This window comes from Canis aureus, chromosome 7, assembly GCF_053574225.1.
Source record: "Canis aureus isolate CA01 chromosome 7, VMU_Caureus_v.1.0, whole genome shotgun sequence".
Lineage (NCBI taxonomy): Eukaryota > Metazoa > Chordata > Mammalia > Carnivora > Canidae > Canis > Canis aureus.
In genome coordinates, this window is record NC_135617.1 from 52,007,376 (window position 1) to 52,028,266 (window position 20,891).

The 20,891-nt window shown below is 39.2% G+C and overlaps 1 long non-coding RNA gene and 1 pseudogene across 1 annotated transcript in view; one reads left to right on the top strand and one right to left on the bottom strand.

Moving 5' to 3' along the window:
* Positions 1-13,172, top strand: part of LOC144316856 (uncharacterized) — a 37,948-nt gene extending 24,776 nt beyond the window's left edge. Inside the window, exons 2-4 of the long non-coding RNA XR_013382699.1 lie at positions 3,875-6,272; positions 10,698-10,780; positions 12,531-13,172. This is a non-coding gene — a long non-coding RNA (uncharacterized LOC144316856). The remainder of the gene's footprint in view (positions 1-3,874; positions 6,273-10,697; positions 10,781-12,530) is intronic.
* LOC144317924 (U2 spliceosomal RNA) lies at positions 419-521 on the bottom strand (annotated as a pseudogene).
* Positions 13,173-20,891: the final 7,719 nt, after the last annotated feature.

The window sequence follows — 20,891 nt, forward strand, 5'->3', positions numbered from 1 at the left end:
AGCCTGCTTCTTCCTCTGCCTATGTCTCTGCCTTCCTCTCTGTGTCTCCCATGAATAAATAAATAAAATCTATTTTAAAAAAAGTTTGAACACATTCTAAAAGAACTTTTTTACTCTTTCTACCATGTTTTATGTATATATTATCATATTTTACATGTTTTTATTCAGAATTTTCTTCCAACTATGGCTTTTTCTTTTCCACTTAAAGAGGCCCCTTTAACATTTCTTCTAAGGTTTGTTCAGTGATGAACTCCTTTAACGTTTTGAGGGGAAGCTCTTTATCTCTCCTTCCATTCTGAATGATAAGATTGCTGGGTAAAGTGTTTTGGGTTGTGTTTTTTTCCTTTTGGCACTTTGATATATCATGCTATCCCTTCTGGCCTGCAAAGTTTCTTCTGAAAAATCAGTTGATAGCCTTATAGGATTTCTCTTATGTGTAACTTTTTTCTAGTCTCTTTACTACCTTTTAAACTGATAAGAAGATATTACACTTGATCTTAGCCAAAAGGCCAAGAAGCGATCTCTCTTACTACTTTTAAAATTCTCTCTTTATCTTTAAACTTTGATATTTTAAATAATAATTAAAATGTTATGGTGTGGGGTTCATCTTCTTCGCAACCCTCTGCTTTCTGAACCTGTATGTCTATTTATTTTCCTAGATTGGGGAAGTTTTCAGCTATTATTTGTTCACATAAGTTTTCTGCCCTTTTTCTTTTCCTTCTGGGATGCCAAAATGTGGACGTTCAGTTGTTTTTGTCCCAGAGATCCCTAAATTCTTTTTTTCTTTTTGATTTTTAGCTTGGGTGCTTTCCACCACTGTCTTCCAGATGACTGATCAATTATTCTGCATCCATTAATCTGCTATTGATTCCCCCTAGTGTATTTTTTATTTCAGTTGTATTCTTCAATTGAGGTTATTTTTTATATTTTCTATCTCTTTGCCTAAGTTTTCACCAAATTTTTCTTTTTTCTTTTTTTTTTTAAGATTTTATTTATTTATTCATGAGAGACAGAGAGAGAGAGAGAGAGAGAGGCAGAAACACAGGCAGAGGGAAGCAGGCTCCATCCAGGGAGCCCCACCGACATGGGACTCCATCCCGGGTCTCCAGAATCATGCCCTGGGCTGAAGGCGGCCCTAAACCGCTGAGCCACCAGGGCTGCCCTCACCAAATTTTTCTACTCTCCTCTTCAGTCCTGGGAGCATCTTTACAATCATTACTTTAAACTCTTTATTAGGCATATTGCTTACCTCCATTTTATTTAGTTCTTTTTCTGGGGTTTTGTCATGGTGTTTTGTTTGGAACCTATTCCTCTGTCTTCCCCATTTTGCTTGACTATCTATGTTTGCTTCTATGAGTTAGGTGAACAGCTACTTCTCCTGAACTTGAAGAATGGTCTTATGTGTGGTAATCTTTCGTGTAGACTGTGCCTGGTGACTTTGGCTGGGTGGCTGGTGCTGTGTCTGGCACAGGACAGATGATTTGGGGCAATCCATACTGGGGTTGACCTAGGGGGATGGTACTAAACTGAGCACAGGCCATAATGGTCCCTGGAGTCTCCACAGAGTTGGTGCCAAGGCAGGAGAACTATAGCTAAAGTGGGTGCATGCTGAGGTATTCCAAGGTATTCAGTACAGGGGGTGTCCTGGTGGGGTAATTAGAGTCAAGGCCAGCATGGGCCAGGGTGTCCTGAGGTGCTCCACACAGGGAGTAGACATCCTGGTAGGTGGCTGAAACTGAGATGGGGAGTGGTCCAGGGGTTCTAGGATTCTTACACAAGGAGTACCCTGATGGGGCAGGTAGAACTGAGGTAGGCACTGGCCAGAGCTTCTTGGGGTGCTCTGCCCTGGGGGTGCCTTGGTGGGGTGGCTAAAGCCAAAGGAGGTATGAGCCAGGAGGCTCTGGAGTGCTCTGTGCCAGAGGTGCCCTAGCAAGCTGTCTGGAGCCAAAGTGGTGTGGGCCTAGAGTATTCTGGTGTGCTTTGCACCTGTGTTACCTTGGTGTGACAGCTGGAGCTATAGTGAGCATTGACCCCAGGGATTTCCCAGTGTGTGCTGCACTGGGGCTGCCTGATAGGGCAACTGGGATGGGTGTGAATTAGGGGCTTAGGCTCATGAGGTGATAAGCCAGCTCTGGCACCCAGACCTTGTTCCTATCCATTGTGGAGAATGTCAACCATGGAGCTCACCAGCCCTTCAGATCCAAAGACAGTTCCAGCAGCCCGCGCCCCCACCCCCACCCCTCACCATTTGGTGGAGTTTTATAGGGCTGGCTCTTTTATATTCTAGTTGCTTGCTTATTTATTTATTTATTTATTTATTTATTTATTTATTTATTTAATTTATTTGAGAGAGAGAGCAGAGAGTGGGAGAAGGGAAGGGACAGAGGGAGAAGCGGACTTCCCACTGAGCAGGGAACCTGACATGGGACTTGATCCCAAAATCCTGAGATCATGACCTGAGCTGAAGTCAGATGCTTAACCGGACTAAGCCACCTAGGTGTCCCAAGCTGCTCTTTTAAATGCAGCTTTTTTTCTGTGCCCCAGGACATTTGGGGCTGGTGTGGGCTCACTGAAGCAGCTAGCTGGTTATAGCCCATGGACTCTGCTCCCATGTGCATTATCAAGATGGAGGGGGAGCATAAACCATGGCACTCATGAGCTCCTCAGACCCAGAGTTCCAGCAGCCCCCTGCCATTTGGCAGAGTTCTATTCTAGGACTGGTTCCTTTATATTCTAGTTATCCTTTTAAAACACAGCTTTTTTTTTTTTTCTTTCTGTGCTGCAAGGATGATGAATCTGCTTATGATATCTCAGAACTATCCCTCCTCACGGCAGTTTGCAGCATGGGGGATGGCAGTTCCCTTCATAACCATGTCTCTCCACCTCTCATGCTGTTCCGATGTGGTCTATCTTTTGTGCAGAAGCTGGTTCAGTCAGCCATCAGTTTTTTAGGAAGAATTGCTTTATAAATAGGTGTGGAGGGATGCCTGGGTGGCTCAGCTGTTGAGTGTCTGCCTTCAGCTTGGGGCATGATCCTGGAGTCCTAGGATTGAGTCCCACGTCGGGCTCCCTGCATGGAGTCTGTCTGTCTGTCTGTCTGTCTCTCTCTCTCGAATAATAAAAGTTTAAACTAAATAAATAAATAAGTGTGGATTTGGTGTGTCCATGGGGGAGGTGGGTTCAGGGTCTTCCTACATTACCATCTTGGATCAGAACATAGTGATTATTTAATGTACATAGTGCAGAGGTGCTTGGAATCAGGAATTTAAAAGGAGTGGTCCCAGGCCTCAAAGAACCCAGACTTTAATAGAGGGACATCGATATGTAAGAATGTTAGAATTGCATGTGATAACTGATGAAGAGAACAAAGGCAAGAGAAATGCAGCTAAAATTAAATGTCCTTACAATTTTTACCCACTGATAAATACTCTAAAACTGCAGAGCGTAACATTCCTCAAGGAACTCGTGGGTGCCTTAATGTTCATGTTTTGCCAGAGATGAAAAGCAACCTCATCTTAACAATAATAGCCAGGTCTCCAGGATCCTATCATTCTTCTCTGTAACATATTGAAATCCCTTTAGAGACTTGCGGTATCTCTACGCACCACGACCCCAAATTTAAAAGTACATAATCAGTGGCTCCTCACAATCACAGGGCAGCTCTGTCTGCCCATAGGTCCTATGCCTGTACTATAATCACCTTTTTGCACTGTAAAACGTCTCAAGAATCCTTTCTTGACCATTGCATCGATGGCCCCACATCATTTTTGATGGCTGGTAGGTACAGGGTTTCTGCATCTTCCTTCACCTGGACTTCAAGCCTTGGTGCAAACTTGGTGAGTTACTTCCTCTTCTCCTTTTACTCTCATTTCAGGGCTCTTCAAGGAGTATGGTCTTACTGGAACACTTTCATGTCGATTGCTCAGGCTGCAATCCTCTAGCCCCTGGCTCCTCTACGGGGAGGGGGGAAAGCCTGCCTTTTGACTGGAAGCTGTACCTTGGCCCGAATGGTAATAAGACCCAGAAACTTGATGCCCTCTCTTTATTCGTACTCTTATACAAAGCTGTCTTTCTTGGGCACAGGACAGCCACTTAAGTCACTAAGATGGTTGCTAATCTTAAGACTCCCACAGGAGGTTACCTTCTTATTGGTCTAATGTGATCCCCTCCACATCTCTGGTGTAGCCGCTTCTGGCCACAGGACCTCTGCCTGGAGCCACCGAAACCAGTAACTGATAGAATTAAAACCCAGCCAGGGACCATTTCCTGGGGAAGTCAGCTATTATGGCCACATGTGCTGGAATATCACTTAGACCATGATGGAGTTCCATCTTTATTCTTCTTCTTCAGTGTGCCCTACTGACTACTTAAATTGTAACATTAGGTATTTCCCCATGCAGATTCTTAACATTCTTCATGGGTTAACCATGGGTTAAGATGGCAGCACTCTTGGTCCACCTACCAGCACCTATTATATCCTGGGAAAAACAATAGGGAAGCAAAGGGATGTTGACATCCCTTCAGTAAACAAGTTGGTATTCATAATAGCCTTTTGAAGGATGCCTCTGGTTGCTTCGAACACTAGGAACCTTGACATTATCTTGAATAAGATGCCACCAAGCCGTCCAGGGGGGATTATGGTAACGGACTTCTCCACTTTTCTGGTAATGAGATCTTCCTCTTGAGGGAATCTTCCTCCCTTGGGGTATCTCTTAATCAATTGGAACCAATTTGGATTGTAAGATAAAGAAAAAAAGACTCATCTTCTTCTGCAATAATGCATGGCCTCGGTATTCCTTAGGAGATAAGGAAAAAATAGCCCATTAATGGGACAAAAACTTCAGTACTATATACCAGTTAGATCTCTTCTGCAGGAAACAAGGAAAAAGCATTGAAGTGCCCTGTGTTCAGGCCTTCATGGCCTTAAATCAATATCCTGATGTAAGGGCTTCTTACAGAATGTGTTTAGCCACTAACCAGGCTGATAAACCCCCTCTCAGCATATTGGATGTTGATTGTCTAAACAGGCCCCCTCCTCTTAACAAACTTGAGCTACTGGAGGAATCACCAGCCAGTGCAAAAACACTGGATCTGTTACTATCCCTCCTCTTTACAAGCCCCAAGTCCCTTCTGTTCCCAGCCTATCTGGACCTACCAGGAGAGGAACCCCTGTCTCCCAGGAGCTCCTTCTAAATCTGGACTATATCCCCTTAGGGAGGTTGCTAATGGAGAAATGAGCATTATTAGAGTCCATGTCCTGTTCTCCATGGCAGACTAGCCTCAAGTAAGACAATTAGGACAATGTTCTGAAAACCCTTCTCAATTTATTGAAGGTTCTCAGCAATTATGTTATGTTTGATTTGAACTCACTGTTGCACCCTTGAGGAAGAAAAACATATCTGGGCGGGGGCTCAAGAATTTGTTGATGAACTACCAGTCAGAGATAGAGGGGTAGGGGGGTAGAGGGTGTTGTTATCCCAAATACCCAACCACACTGAAATTATCAAGATGGTAGCTAGCCAAAGAAAGGAAAGAGGAGACCATATGATCACTTGTTGAATAGAAGGAATGAAAAAAAAAAAGTATTTTCAAAATCTGTAAGCTTTATTAAAATTCAGGAAATCATTCAAGTTGCTGATGAAAATCTAGCTCTATTTCAAGGTTGTTTGATAGAAGCCATCCATAAAATATACAAATCTGGCCCCAACCTCACCTGAGGGAACAATTACATCACGCACACATATTCTAAGTCCGTGGGAGCCTGACAGCCACCGACAATGAACTAAAATGACTTTAGGTCCTCAAACCCCACCCGGCACCTACCAAAGGCCACTGCTGGAGTTTTTAATAATAGAGAGAAGGTTTTAAGACAGGAAAAGGACCGGAGAGCTAAAGTGCAGGGTAAAATACAGGCTCAAACATTGGCTGCCGCCATCGCGGATTCCCCACAACACCAGACTAACCAGGGGCCAAAGAGAAAGCCGGCATCAGGCCAAGGACCAGGTGAGATCCGTGCTACAGGGGTGGCCAGATCGGACATTGGAGCAAGGAATGTCCAAACAAAAGCTCTCCACCGGGGCCATGTCCTGTCTGTAAGGAAGAAGGACATTGGAAGAGAGACTGTCCTCATCTCCAGAGAGAGAGGAAGACAGGAACTCACTTCCCCGCCCGAGAGCAGGAACCTGAGGATCTGGCATGACGAGGCCCTGAGGCTGGTCCGGCTCCCTTTGACATCAAGATGACTGAGCCCCAGGTTACCCTGGATGTGGAAGGTAAGTTCAATTTGATCTTATTGATACAGGAGCCATTTACTCTGTTCTTATTCAGCACTCAGGCCCTAGTTAACTTTTTTTTCCCCTTTTTTTTCCTTTTTTTTTTTTTTTTTTTTTTTTTAAGAGAAAGTGGGGAGTGGGGAGGGTTAGAGGGAGAGAGAGAATCCCAAGTAGGCTCCATGCTCAGCACAGAACCCAACTCCCGGCTCTACCTCACAACCCCAAGATCATAATCTGAGCTGAAACCAAGAATTAGATGCCTAACAAACTGAGCCACCCTGGCATCCCAACCCATTTATCTTTCTAACCATAACATTGTTGGCCTAGGAAGCTAAAATATGCCATCAGACAATTCCTTTAACTTATAAATACAAAAGTCAATTGATGACTCATGTTTTTCTGGTCCTTCCATCCTATTCCACTCTATTACTTGGATGAGATTTAATTCATAAACTAAGAAGCAGTTTTGCTCTTACTAAAAAGGAGAATGACTTATTCTCTTTAACACTTGGAGAATTAAAACCTTACCCTGATAACCCTTCTAATATTTGGAAAGAAGTAAATCCACAGGTCTAGGGTTGCAATGTTCTAGGACAGCCTCTTAAAGACCAACTAGTTAAAATGATGACCTTAAAGGACCCAACCACTATACCTTATAAAATATATATATATATATATATATGTGTGTGTGTGTATAATAGAGAGAAGGTTTTAAGACAGGAAAAGGACCGGAGAGCTAAAGTGCAGGGTAAAATACAGGCTCAAACATTGGCTGCCGCCATCGCGGATTCCCCCATATACATATATATGTGTGTGTGTGTGTGTATATATATATATATATATATATATATATATATATATATATCCCTATATATGTGTGTATCCCTTAAAACATGAAGCAAAAGCTGGGTTATAACTACATATTATTAGGTTCTTCAAACATGGCATTTTAAGGCCTTGTCAATCTCCTTATAATACTTCAAGTTTACCAGTAAAAAAGCCAAATGGAAAATATTGAATAGCATAAGATTTAAGAGCAATAAATGAAACATTTGAATCTATTCATCCCATAGTGCCAAGTCCCTGGGGATGCTGACTCACAGTACTTGATTTTTATTTTTTTTTTTAAGATTTTATTTATTTGAAAAAGAGAGTGAGAGAACACAAGCAGGGGAAGTGGCAGAGGAAGAAGAAGGCTCCCTGATGAGCAGGGAGCCCAATACAGGACTCAATCTCAGGACCCTGGGATCATGATCTGAGCCAAAGGCTGATGCTTAACTGACAGACTCACCCAGGCACCCTTACAGTATGATTTAAAAGACACTTTCTTTTGCATCCCTCCAAGTGAAGAAACACAGCCATTACTTGCTTTTGAACAGGCCTCACCTTTAAGCCCAGAGGATGCTCAATTAACTTGGGACTGTCTTGCCACAAGGTTTTAGGGACCGCCCTCGCCTATTTGGGGCTGTACTTCGTAAAGACCTTGGTGATGTAGCCTTGCTTCAAGGGACTGTAATTCTGTATGTGGATGATATTTTAATATGTTGTCCCACAAAAGAAACATCTGATAGTAATTCTCTAACTTTTAACTTCTTGATAAACAGGATATCATGTCTCCCTAAAGGCACAAATATCTAAATAAAAGGTACAATATCTGAGATACAAATTAACACAAGGTTACCATACCCTGTCTACTGACAGGAAAAGGCTACATTAGTTTTTGGACTCTCAACTTCAAAGAAACAACTCCATACTTTCCTACGTATGGCAGGATTTTGCCACCTATGGATTCCTAGATTTGGATTCTTCAAATCATTGTATAATTCAAATAAAGGCCCTGATAAAGAACTTTTACTGTGGACTAAAGCCCAGCAGATAGGCTTTCAAACATTAAAAGCTAACTTTCATCAGCCCTAGCTTTGGCTTTCCAGATTTAGAAAAATCTTTTACTTTATAGGTAACAGAAAAACAGGAACAAGCTTTGGGGGTTCTTAACCAGAAATTAGGGAAAGAAACAAGACTGGTGCGCTATTATTCAAAGGCACTTGATAATGTAGCACAAGGGTGGCCAGCTTGTCTTCGAATGGTGGCTGGAACAGCCCTGCTGCTAGAAGAAGCTTCAAAACTTATGATGCAAAAAAAAAAAAAAAAAAACTTATGATGCAATAGTCCTTGACAGTGATGATTCCATATCAGGTTCAAAGGCCACCAATGGATGGCAGGAGGCTGATTTAGTAAATACCACGCTATGTTTTTTAGATATGTCAGAAGTAGTGCTTAAAACTTGTCAAACTTTAAACCCAGGTACCCTTATGCCGGACCTGACCATCATATTTCTATGCTTGGACATGACTGCTCAGAAATTATTGATCTTGATTATTCTAGCTGACCTGACTTAAAAGATTCCCCTATTGAAAATGCAGATAACTGTAGGTTTACCAATTGTGGTAGCTTCATGGATAAGGCAGAAAGAAAAGCTGGATATGCTATAGTTAGCTTAATTAAGACCATTGAGGCAAAAGCCCTTCCAGTAAATACTTCTGCTCAAAAGGCTAAAGTAATAGTACTTATTCGTGCTCTTCAATTGGCAAAAGGCCTAAAAAATAATATTTAAATTAATTCCAATTATGCTTTCCTGGTACTACGTGCCCATGGAGCAATTTGGAAAGAAAGGGAATTGCTATCAAGTTGTAACTCCCCAGATATAAGCCTGAAATAATTATCCTTCTTGAGGCCATAAATCTACCTAAGGAGGTGGCTGTAATTCATCTCAAGGGACATCAAAAAGATATGACCTTGGGCTCTAAAGGAAACAATTTGGCCGACCATGCAGCAAACAGGCAGCACAAAATAAATACTAAGTCTTACACCAGTTTTATTTGTCTGTAATTAAAACTATAAAGTTTTGGGATCCCTGGGTGGCGCAGCGGTTTGGCGCCTGCCTTTGGCCCAGGGCGCGATCCTGGAGACCCGGGATCGAATCCCACATCAGGCTCCCGGTGCATGGAGCCTGCTTCTCCCTCTGCCTATGTCTCTGCCTCTCTCTCTCTCTCTCTCTCTCTCTCTCTGTGACTATCATAAATGAATAAGAAATTAAAAAAAAAAAAAACTATAAAGTTTTAATTCCACACAAGCCCATATCTTCAGTCTGTTTTATTTGAGCAAACATGTGAATGGGAGGGAGAGGGAGAAATCTTAAGCAGTCAGCTAAGAACATGACATAGGACTTTATTTCAAGACCCTGAGATCATGACCTGAGCCAAAATTAAGTCAGGCACTTAACCAACTGAACCATCCAGGTACCCTCATATCTCTAGTCTATTTAGACCAGGAGATTCACATAGTCCAGAAACAAGTATATTTTTAAAAATGCACAGGACTGCCTTGTTAATGACAGAAAAATATTCATACCCAAAAATAACTGATGGAAAGTAATACAGGTTTACACCAGGCTACTCATTTGGGCAAAAAAAAAAATTTGCTTTAGAACATTTAATTACAAATATATTTGATGGGATAAGTTTAACAACTATAAAACAGGTCTGTCAATCCTTTATTGTTTGTGCACAGGTAAATCTGGAAAGTGCAGTCTACTCCCTCCCTTTTGAAACCACTCCAATGACATGGAACATATCCAGGAGAGGACTGGCAGCTTGATTTCACATAAATGCCTCCTTGCAAAGGTTATTAAGTTCCTACTAGTGATTGTTGATACTTTCACTGGATGGATCAAGGCCTTTCCATGTAAAAGTGAAAGGGCCATGGAAATAACTAAGTTTTGTTGTGAGAAATTATTCCTAGATTTGGTCTTCCATGGTCCCTTCAAAGTAGCAATAGACTTTCTTTTACTGCACAAATAACAAATAGCATGAGCTTTGAAAATTAAATTTTTTCTACATTTATCCTGGCATCCACGATCCTCTGAACAGGTAGAGAAAGCTAATTACACTTTAAAACACCACCTTAAAAAAATAAAAAAAATAAAAAATAATAAAACAACACCTTACTAAGTCCAGAGACAGGAAAATTGGGTTACTCTCTTACCTATAAGACTTCTCCAAATGAGAACTTCTCCAGAAGAACCTATTGGTTATAAGATATTATACAGAAAACCATTTCTTACAGTGCGCTTGTAATTAGATAAAGATCATAACACTTTAATTATTCATTCGAGGCTGGTTTAATTAATAAGTTACTTAATGAATATGCTGATCAAATGCTCCCCAAACCTGATTTAACTATAACTGAAAATCCACCCCATGCAAGCCCTGGAGACATGGCTTATTTAAAAGATTGGAAGTCAAATACTGTGGGGGACTTAAATCCAAAATGGAAATGTTCATGTCAGGTCATGTTATGTACTTCTACTGCAGTAAAATTAGAGGGACTCTTCCATCTAAAATAAAACCTGTACTTCCTTCACAGGAAACCAGCGAACAAACTAACATGCCATCTTACTCCTGTGAACCTTTAGAAGATCTCAAACTCCTCTTCAAAAGACAATGAAGGTTGTATGTTTTCTCTTTGTTCTTTGTTCTCCAATTTTAACAGACCATTCCTTCCTACAATGGTACAACATTATGCTGAACTTCAAAATCAAACAGCTTGTTGGATTTGTAGATTTTTGCTTATGTCAAGTATATCCACATTGCCCTGGTGGTTTCCCCTTTACAGGGCACTGACTGGCACTCCTTATACACTTATACTTTAGATAAGATACATAATCCTAACACTGGCATATATTGTGATAATTCTATCACCTGAAAATACTTCTTCTTGGCCAATGATCAATATGACTTGGAACTTTCCAAGTCATAACCAGACTTTTTCATACCCTCAGACCATTAAGGTTTTAACTGAATTCACAAGCCTACAAATAAAAACGCCCGTCAATGACTGCCTAGATTACTAAACCCTACTTATCAGTATACCCAGGTTGGTATATACCGAGTCCAGGATGATTATTTATGGCTCACAACAACTACTGGACAATTCAATCAAAAGACAGTTTTATAAAAAAAAAAAAGAGTTTTATGCTGAGAACAAAAGATCATACATGTGATACCTATACAAACAGCACATGACATTTGGAATGGCTGGCACTAGAAGTATGTTCTCAAACCATTATTCTCCATGTTGCTGATTGCTTTGTTACTGGCTGGGCAAGGCAACTGGGAATTCGATGGCTAGCTCCAAACAGCCCCCAGCAGTTACATGGATCTGACCTGTGGCCCTGACTTCCTCCAGGATTGACAGGTCATTGTACCTTGGGTTTTTTTTTTGTTTTTGTTTTTGTTTTTTTACTTGGACTGGGAGGCGCCTTATCAAAACCATCACTACTCTGGCTTATCTTCCAAATTTAAAACAATGATAGACATGATCAATATTTCATTGGTATGATCATTTAATATCCATCTTTGTTCCCTCAATAGAATTGGAGGGATATCTGGCATATGGAATCCTTTAACAAATATGTTATAGAAGCACTAAATGACACAAAACAGTATTTCCTTACTTAATGCTGAAGTTACAGCTCACAGATGCTTAAAGCAGTTCTACAAAATCCAATGGCCTAAGATATTTAACAGCTGCACAATGTGATACCCCATTATTAAAATGGAATGATGTGGGATGCTTGGGTAGCTCAGTGGTTGTGTCTGCCTTGGCTCAGGGTGTGATCACAGAGTTCCAAGATTGAGTCCCGCATTGGGCTCCCCACAGGGAGCCTGCTTCTCCCTCTGCCCATGTCTCTGCCTCTTTCTCTGTGTCCCTCATGAATAAATAAATAAAACCTTTAAAAATAAATAAATAAAAGGGAATGATGTATATATATCCCAGATTATCACAAAAATGTAACAGGATTGCTAAAAGATGTGAATATACTCAAACTGGCACTTTACATGATTCCTCCCTCTCCTTTTTTTTTTTTTTTTTAAGATTTCATTTATTTATTCATGAGAGACACAGAGAGAGAGAGAGAGAGAGAGAGAGAGAGAGAGGCAGAGACACAGGCAGAGGGAGAAGCAGGCTCCATGCAAGGAGGCCGATGTGGGACTCGGTCCTGGGTCTCCAGGATCACACCCCAGGCTGCAGGCGGCGCTAAACCACTGCGCCACCGGGGCTGCCCTCCTCCCTCTCCTTTAACAATTGGTTAAACTCCTGGACTGGAGGAGGATCTTGGTCAACTATCAAAGGTCTTTTTATTGGGCTTCTTTTTCTCATAATAATATTAATCTTATTTTGCTGTTTTTTTTCCAGTGTCTCCCTGCCTGATGCTGAGACTCTTTCACTACCATTAATTCAAGCTGACAGATGATCCTTTCTACTTGAGAAGATTCCCATATGTTATCTACCTTGGATTCAGCTGCCTCTGCCTTTGGTAACTCCTATATATAAATCCCCCAACTGACCAGTGTTGACTCATAGTAGGGACATCTCTATGCCCCTCTTCAGCAGGAAGAAATTACAGAAGATAAAACCTTCCAACCTCAGCAACTTTAAAGATTTAAGGGTCAAAATTGTTCAGGGGGAAAAATGAGAAGAACAAAGGCAAGAGAAATGCAGTTAAAATTAAGTGTCCTTACGATTTCAGCCCACTGATAAATACCTGAAACCTGCAGAGCATGACATTCCTCAAGAAACTCATGGCTGCCTTAAATTCATGTTTTGCTAGAGACTAACAACAACCTCGTCTTGACAATAATAGCCAGATCTCCAGGATCCTATAACTCTTCTTTAACACATGGAAATCCCTTTAGAGACTTATGTTATCTCTATGTACTTTTAAGTTTGGAGGGGGGCATGTAACCAGTCACTCCTCATAATCATAAGTGCAGTTCTTACTGCCCATGGCAGTCCTGTGTCTGTGCTATAATAAAAGCACCTTTTTGCACCATAAAATGTCTCAAGAATTCTTTCTTAACCATTGCGCTCCATAGCTGCACATCAATAACTGCTAGGATAGAAGTAATACAGGGTATTTAGGAAACACAGACAAGGGGTACATTCTGGTGGAGTCAGGGGATGTATTCCAGAGCTGCTGAGCCTGAGGTTAAGAGGGAATTCATTAGTTCCATGATTGGCTCAGTGATCCCTGCAGCCAGTTGCACAAGTTGAGAAGCTGTGAGGGTTGAGCTTAGCCCTGATCACTCGCTTGCTCTCACTGGTTTGTGATGTGCCTGTCCGTTACTGTAGTCACCTGCCTCATGTGGCTAGTCAGCATTTGAAATACAGCTAACCTACACTGCGATATGTGATAAAGGTAAATTATTTTGCAGATTTCAGAAATTTAGAATAAAAAAATCCCTTTAATGTTTTTATATTACACATTGAAATGATACTATTTTGGATACATTGAATATTTTTGAAATTAATTTCACCTCTTTTTTTTTTTTTTTTTTTTTGCTAGTATTGCTCTAGAAAACTTAAAATTATTTATGTTGTTTAAGTTATATTTTGAACTAGGCGATGCTGGTCTAAATCATTGGTTCAACTCCAGTGGGAATCCTGCCCATTTGGGTTTTGATGTGATTCTTTTAGAACTAGACCTTGGCTCTGCCACAAACCAGTGTTCTGGAGTCAGCCCTGCTCCACTACTCAGTAACTAGGGTAAGCTTTGAGCAAGTTTAAACTCTCTTAATGCCAGGATTTTTTTTTGAACTTATAAAGCAGGGACAATAAGACTTAGGAGTTGTGAGCATAAACAATAATCCCTATAAACCAAAGCTCTTTGCTCTATATTTAATACATTTAAGCTCTTAAAATTTCTAAACAGCTTTATTGAGGTGTCATTTATAAATAATAAACCCTTAATGAATGTTATTAAGACTAAAATTTATTGAGTGCTTCCTACTGCCAAGCCCTTTGTATGAATTCCCTCCTTTAATTTGTACAAGTTCTAGTGTTACCACCTTAGGCAAACCCGTTGTCTTTTCCAGATCTCCATTTTTTTTGCGCCCCATTGGAACAATTGATCAATAAATAATTTCTAAGATAAATTTCAGCTTTGTTGTTCTGTTTCCCCTGAAATTAAAAAAAAAATAGCTATCATATTTGTAGTATTGCAAAGTTCTGTCTTCAAATTGTTTCTTTCTTTTTATAGTCTTGTTTTTGTTTCCCTGGTTTTATTTATACTTTCATCTCTCTGGAGATGTATAATTATGGCTTGTTCTTAAATTTTTCTCCTACTACCTGTACTTTCCTGTTTACTCTGTGCTCCTTTTCTGTTTAGTAAGTTTGCTTCTCTATCTTTTTGTGTGAGAGACTTGCCCTTCACATGTCTGGTCTTGACTTGCCCATTGATATTCAAGGATGAGACACTAAATGCTGACTGGAACCTCTGTGTGGGGGTGAGGGGAGGAGGATGCCAGGGTGGGGTGTTGACTGAGCAGTGAGAAATGAGCCTGTTTTGTTGACATGCCTCAGTGTCAGTATCTATAGGTCTTTATTTGGAGAGGCTGTTTTTCCAGAGAGAAAGTCTCCACATTCCTGCCTGATGGCTATAAGCCTGGCAATTAGCATTCTGGAGGCTAATTGGGAATCTTTCCTGCCAGGTCTCACCGTTGCCTCCAGTTGGAGTTCAGTTGAATTGATTTGCTCTTTTTAGCTTCCCCTACTTCCAGCTGAGGTCTCAAGTCTCTCCAGAACAGCAGCAGTAACGAAAGCATATACTATGGCTGCTATTAAGCATCAATTCCAACAGACATTGTCCTAAGTAATTAAGATGTAATGTGTCATTTCTTCCTCTCTACTGTGTGGGTAGGTACTAATATTTCCTCCAACTTTTTGTTGGGACATGGAGAGTTTAAGTGACTTGCTCAAGGTTACAAAGCCATGGATCTAGCACTTCCCTCCAGAACCCAGGCTCAAAACCACTATGTGACTTGTTCCTCTGCTTTCTACTTCCCAAATAGTGCCCTCTCTTGTCCATTGATGGTGCCTCTCCTGTTCTCCTTGTCTTTGAGGATTTGTACTTTATTTACTGCCATTTTAGTGGGGTTTCAGAAGAGCAGAGACAAATGCACAGGTTTCATTCACCGTAGAGAATCAGGTACGGAAATCTCTTTTTGGGTATAGGTAGCTACTGATGGATGGCCAGTGTGAGAATAAGGCCAATCCTGCTGTCTGAGCTCCTGCTTCTGATCCCAATTAGACTTTGTAGCCACAGAAGCCCCAGGGACCCCTAGTTCATATATTTATTGGTAACATAAATATCTAAAGGGGAGATGAAAGTTAGACTACATAGCCATTAAGAATATATATTGAGGGGCACCTTGGTGGCTCAATCAGTTAAGTGTCAGACTCTTGATATCACTTAGGTCTTGATCTCAGTGTCATGAGTTCAAGCCATGTATTGGGCTCCATGCTGGGTGTGGAGCCTGCTTTAAAAAAAAAAATGAATGATGTATTATATATTGGCTAATTGAATTTAAATTTAAAAAAAGAAAATAATATATATAATATATATTGAAATGATGTATGTGGTACTATTATGTAAAGAAAATAAGCCTACAAAGCATTATGTGGCATGTATTCTAGTTTTTTATTGAAATATAATTAATATACAATGATATATTAGTTTCAGGAGTACAACATATTGATTAAACAGTCTATAGATTACTCAGTGCTCACCATGGTAAGTGTAGTCACCATGTTTCTTCACCATCTGATGTTATTACATTTTTATTGACTATATTCCTGATGCTGTACTTTTTATCTCCATCACTTATTTATAACTGTAAGTTTATACCTCTTAATCCCCTTCATGTATTTTTCCCATTCCCCCCACCCACCTCCCCACTGGCAATCATCAGTTTGTTCTCTGTATTTAAGAGTCTCTTGGTTTGTTGGTTGGTTTGGGTTTTTTGTTGTTCATTTGTCTTGTTTTTTAGATTCTAAATATGAGTGTAATCACCTGGTATTTTTCTTTCTCTGCCCAATTTATTTCCTTAGTATAATACCCTCATGCTTATCCATGTTGTGGCAAATGATAAGACCCATTCTTTTTTGTGGCCAAGTAATATTCCATCATATGTATATACCATTTCTTCCTTATCCATTTGTCTTTTGACAGATACTTGGGTTGCTTCCATATCTTGACTATTGACAATAATACTGTAAACACAGAGGTGCATATATCTTTTCTAAATAGTGTTTTTATTTTCTTTTGGTAAACAACCAGAGGGGAAATCATTGGATCATGTGATATTTCTAGTTTTAATTTTTTTGAGAAACTTCCATGCTGTTTTCCACAGTGGCAGCCCCAATTTACATTTTCCCCAACAGTGCACTAGGGTTCCTTTCTCCTATCTTCCCCAACACTTGTTTCTTGTCTTTTGATTCTATCCATTCTGACTGGTGATAGGTGATGCCTCATTGTGGTTTTGGTTTGCATTTCCCTGATGATGAGTGATGTCGTGCATCTTTTCATATGCCTGTTGGCCATCTATATGTCTTCTTTGTAAAAATGTCTATTCAGGTCCTTTGCCCATTGTCTAATCGGATTATTTGTCTTTTTTTGTTCTTGAGCTGTAGAAGTTCTTTGTATATTTTGGATATAAACCTCTTATCAGATATATTACTTGCAAATATCTTCTCCCACCCAGCAGGTTGCCTTTTTGTTTTGTTCGTGGATTCCTTTGCTGTGCAAACACTTTTTAGTTTGATGTAGTTTCAACAGTTTATTTTTGCTTTTGGTCCACTTGCCTGACGAGACACATCTAGAAAAATGTTGCTAAGGCTGATGCCAAAGAAGTTACTGCTTGTTTTCTTCTAGGATTTTTGTGGTTTCATATCTCACATTTAGGTCTTTAATACATTTTTTAGTTTATTTTTGTGTGTGCCATGAGAAAGGTGTCCAGTTTCATTCTTTGGCATGTAGCTGCTGTCCAGTTTTCCCAGCACCATTTATTGAAAAGACTGCCTTTTCCCCACTGTATATTCTTGCTTCCTTTGTCCTAGATTAATTAATCGTAAAAGCATTTTTTTTTTTTTTCTGGGCTCTCTATTCTATTCTACTGGTCTGTGTGTCTGCTTTTGTTCTGGTACACTGTTTTGATCACTACAGCTTTGTAGTATATCTTGAAATCTGGAATTGTGAAACTTTCAGCTTTGTTCTTTCTCAAGACTGTTTTGGCTATCCAGGGCCTTCTGTGGTTCTACACAAAATTTAGGACTATTTGCTTTGATTCTGTGAAAAATGCTGTTGGTATTTTGATCAGGATTGCATTGAATCTGTAGATTGCTTTGGGTGGCATGGACATTTTGGTAATATTAATTGTTCCAATCCATTAGCATGGGATGTCTTTCTATTTGTGTCATCTTCAATTTCTTTCATCAGGGTCTTATAGTTTTCAGAGTACAGATCTTTTACCTCCTTGGTTAAGTTTATTCCTAGACATTTTATTCTTTTGGGTGTAATTTTAATGAAATTGTTTTCTTAATTTCTACTTCTGCTACTTCATTATTAGTGTATGGAAATACAATCAATTTCTATGTATTAATTTGTATCCTGCAAGTTTATGGATTCATTTATTCTAATAGTTTTTTTTTGTGGAGTTTAGGTTTTTTTTGTGTATGGTATCATGTCATCTGCAAATAGTGACAGTTATACTTCTTCCTTGCTAATTTGAATGCCTCTTACTTGTTTGATTGCTGTGGCTAGGACTTTCAGTACTATGTTGGATAAAATTAGTGAGGGTGAACATCCTTGTCTTGTTCCTGATTTTAGAGGAAAAGCTCTCAATTTTCACCATTGAGTATGCTGTTAGCTGTGGGTTGTTATACGTGGCCTTTATTATGTTGAGGTGTGTTCCATTTAAACTTACTTTGTTGAGAGTTTTTATGATGAACATATGTTGAATTTTGTCAAATTCTTTTTCTGCATCTATTGAGATGATCATGTGATTTTCATCCTTGGTTTTGCTGATGTGTTATATCATGTTGATTGATTTGTGAATATTGAAACATCTTTATATCCCCAAAATAAATCTCACTTGATCTTGGTGAAAGATCCTTTTAGTGTATTGTTGAATGTGGTTTGCTAATACTTTGCTGAAGATTTTTGTATCTATGTTCATTAGGCATATTGGTTTGTAGTTTTCTGTTTTTTTAGTGTCTTTGGTTTTACTATCAGTATAATGCTGCCTTCATAGAATGTATTTCCAAGCTTTCCTTCCTTCTATTTTGTGTATGTTTGTGTGTGTGTCCTTGCACACATAATAGTTTGAAGAGAATACATGTTAACTCTCCTTTAAATGTTTAGTAGAATTCCCTTGTGATCCATGTGGTCCTGGACTTTTTGTTGGGAGTTTTTGATAACCAATTCAATTTCTTTGCTAGTAACCAGTCTGTTCAGATTTTCCATTTCTTCATTATTCAGTTTTGAAAGATTGTATGTTTCTAGGAATTTTTAAAGGTTTTATTTATTTGAGAGAGAAAGACAGAGATAGCAAGAGAGCACAAGCAAGGAAGAGAGGGAAAAGCAGGACCCTGGGATCATGACGGAAGCCGAAAGCAGATGCCCAACTGACTGAGCCACCCAGCGCCCCTGTTTCAAGGGATTTATCAATTTCTTCTAGCTTATTCAATTTGTTAGCATATCATTTTTCAGAATAGTCTCTTAATTCTTTGTGTTTCTGTGATGTTAGTTGTTACCTCCCCTCTTTCATTTCTGATATTATTTGTGTCCTCTCTCGTTTTTTCCTTGATGAATTTGGCTAAAGGTTTATCAATTTTATCTTTTCGAAGGACTGGTTCTTGGTTTCATTGATCTTTTGTTTGTTTGCTTGTGTCTATTTCATGTGATTTCTGCTCTGATCTTTATTATTTCCTTTCTTCTACTAACCTTGGGTTTTGTTTGTTCTCCCTTTTCTAGTTTCTTTAGGTGTGAGGTTAAATTGTTTGAGATTTTTCTTGTTTCTTGGGGTAGGCCTGCATCAGTATGAATTTTTCTCCTAGAACTTCTTTCACTGTGTCCCAAAGATTTTGGACAGTAGTGTTTTCATTTTCATTTTTTACCAGCTATTTTTAAATTTCCTCTTTGATTTCTTTATTGACCATTGGCTGTTTAGTAGCATGTCGTTCAGCTTCCATGTGTTTATGCTGGGGTTTTTTTCTTGTGATTCATTATGCTGTCTGAAAAAACGCATGTGATTTTAATCTCCTTAAATTTGACTTGTTTTGTGGCCCTACATGTGACCCATCCTGGAGAATGTTTCATGTGCACTTGAAAAGAATGTGTATGCTATTGGTTTTGTATGGAATGTTCTGTGTATATCTCTGTTTATGCCTTCTGGTCTAAATTGTCATTCAAAAACATTATTTCCTTATTGATTTTCTGCCTGGATGATCTATCCTTTGAAGTAAATGGAGCATTAAAAATCCCCTGCTATTTTTGCATTACTGGCGGTTTTTCCCTTTATGTCCACTAACATTTCTTTTATGTACTTAGGTGCTCCAATGTTCGGTGCATAGATATATACAGTTGTTATATCTTCTTGTTGGACTGATCTCTTTATCTTTATGCAGTAATGCCCTTCTTTGTCTCTTGTTACAATTATTGTTTCAAAGTAATTTTGTCTGATCTAAGTGTTGCTACATTGACTCTTGTCCCCTAACCACTTCTATTTGCATGCTGTATCTTTTTCTATGCTTTCACTTTATTTGTATGTGTCTTTAGGTCTGAAGTGAATCTCTTGTAAGCAACATAGAGATAGGACTTTTTTTTTTAACCCATTCTGTCACTCTATGTCTTTTGATTAGAGCATTTAGTCCTTTTACATGTAATTATTAGTAAGTATGTACTTATTGTCGTTTTGTTCATTGTGTTGCTTTTGTAGGTATTTTCTATTCCTTTCTTCTCTTGTTCTTTCTCTGTGGTTTAATGGTTTTCTTTAGTGTTATACTTGGGTTCCTTTCTCTTTTTTATATATCTATTATATATGCTTTGATTTGTGGTTACCTTTCATTGACATATAATGTCTCATGTGTACAGCAATTTATATTAAATTGATGGTCACTTAAGTTCAAGCACATTCTAAAAATACTAAATTTTTATTCCCCCAATTTTTATGTGTATGAGATCATATTCCACATTTTTGTGTATCTCTTGAGTGAATTTTGTAGAAATCATTGATTTTTTTTTTAAAGATTTTACTTATTTATTCATGAGAGACACAGAGAGAGAGAGAGGCAGAGACACAGGCAGAGGGAGAAGCAGGCTCCATGTAGGGAGCTCGACGCGGGACTCGATCCCAGGTCTCCATTACCACACCCTGGGCTGAAGGCGGCATTAAACCGCTGAGCCACCTGGGCTGCCTGAAATCATTGATTTTACTACTTTTTATTTTAACCTCCACACTGGCTTTATAAGTGATTTATCTGCTACCTTTACTATTAGCTTGCTTTTACCAGTGAAATGTTTTCCTTTCAAATTTCTTCCAGTTATGCCTTTTCTTTCCAAAGAATTCCCTTTAATGTTTCTTATCAGGATGTTTTAGTGATGATGTATTCCTTTAACTCTTGTTTGGGAAGCTCTTTATCTCTCCTAAGTGATGACCTGCTGGATAAAGTATTCTTGGTTATAGGTGTTTTTTGTTTGTTTTTTGTTTTCCTTTCAGC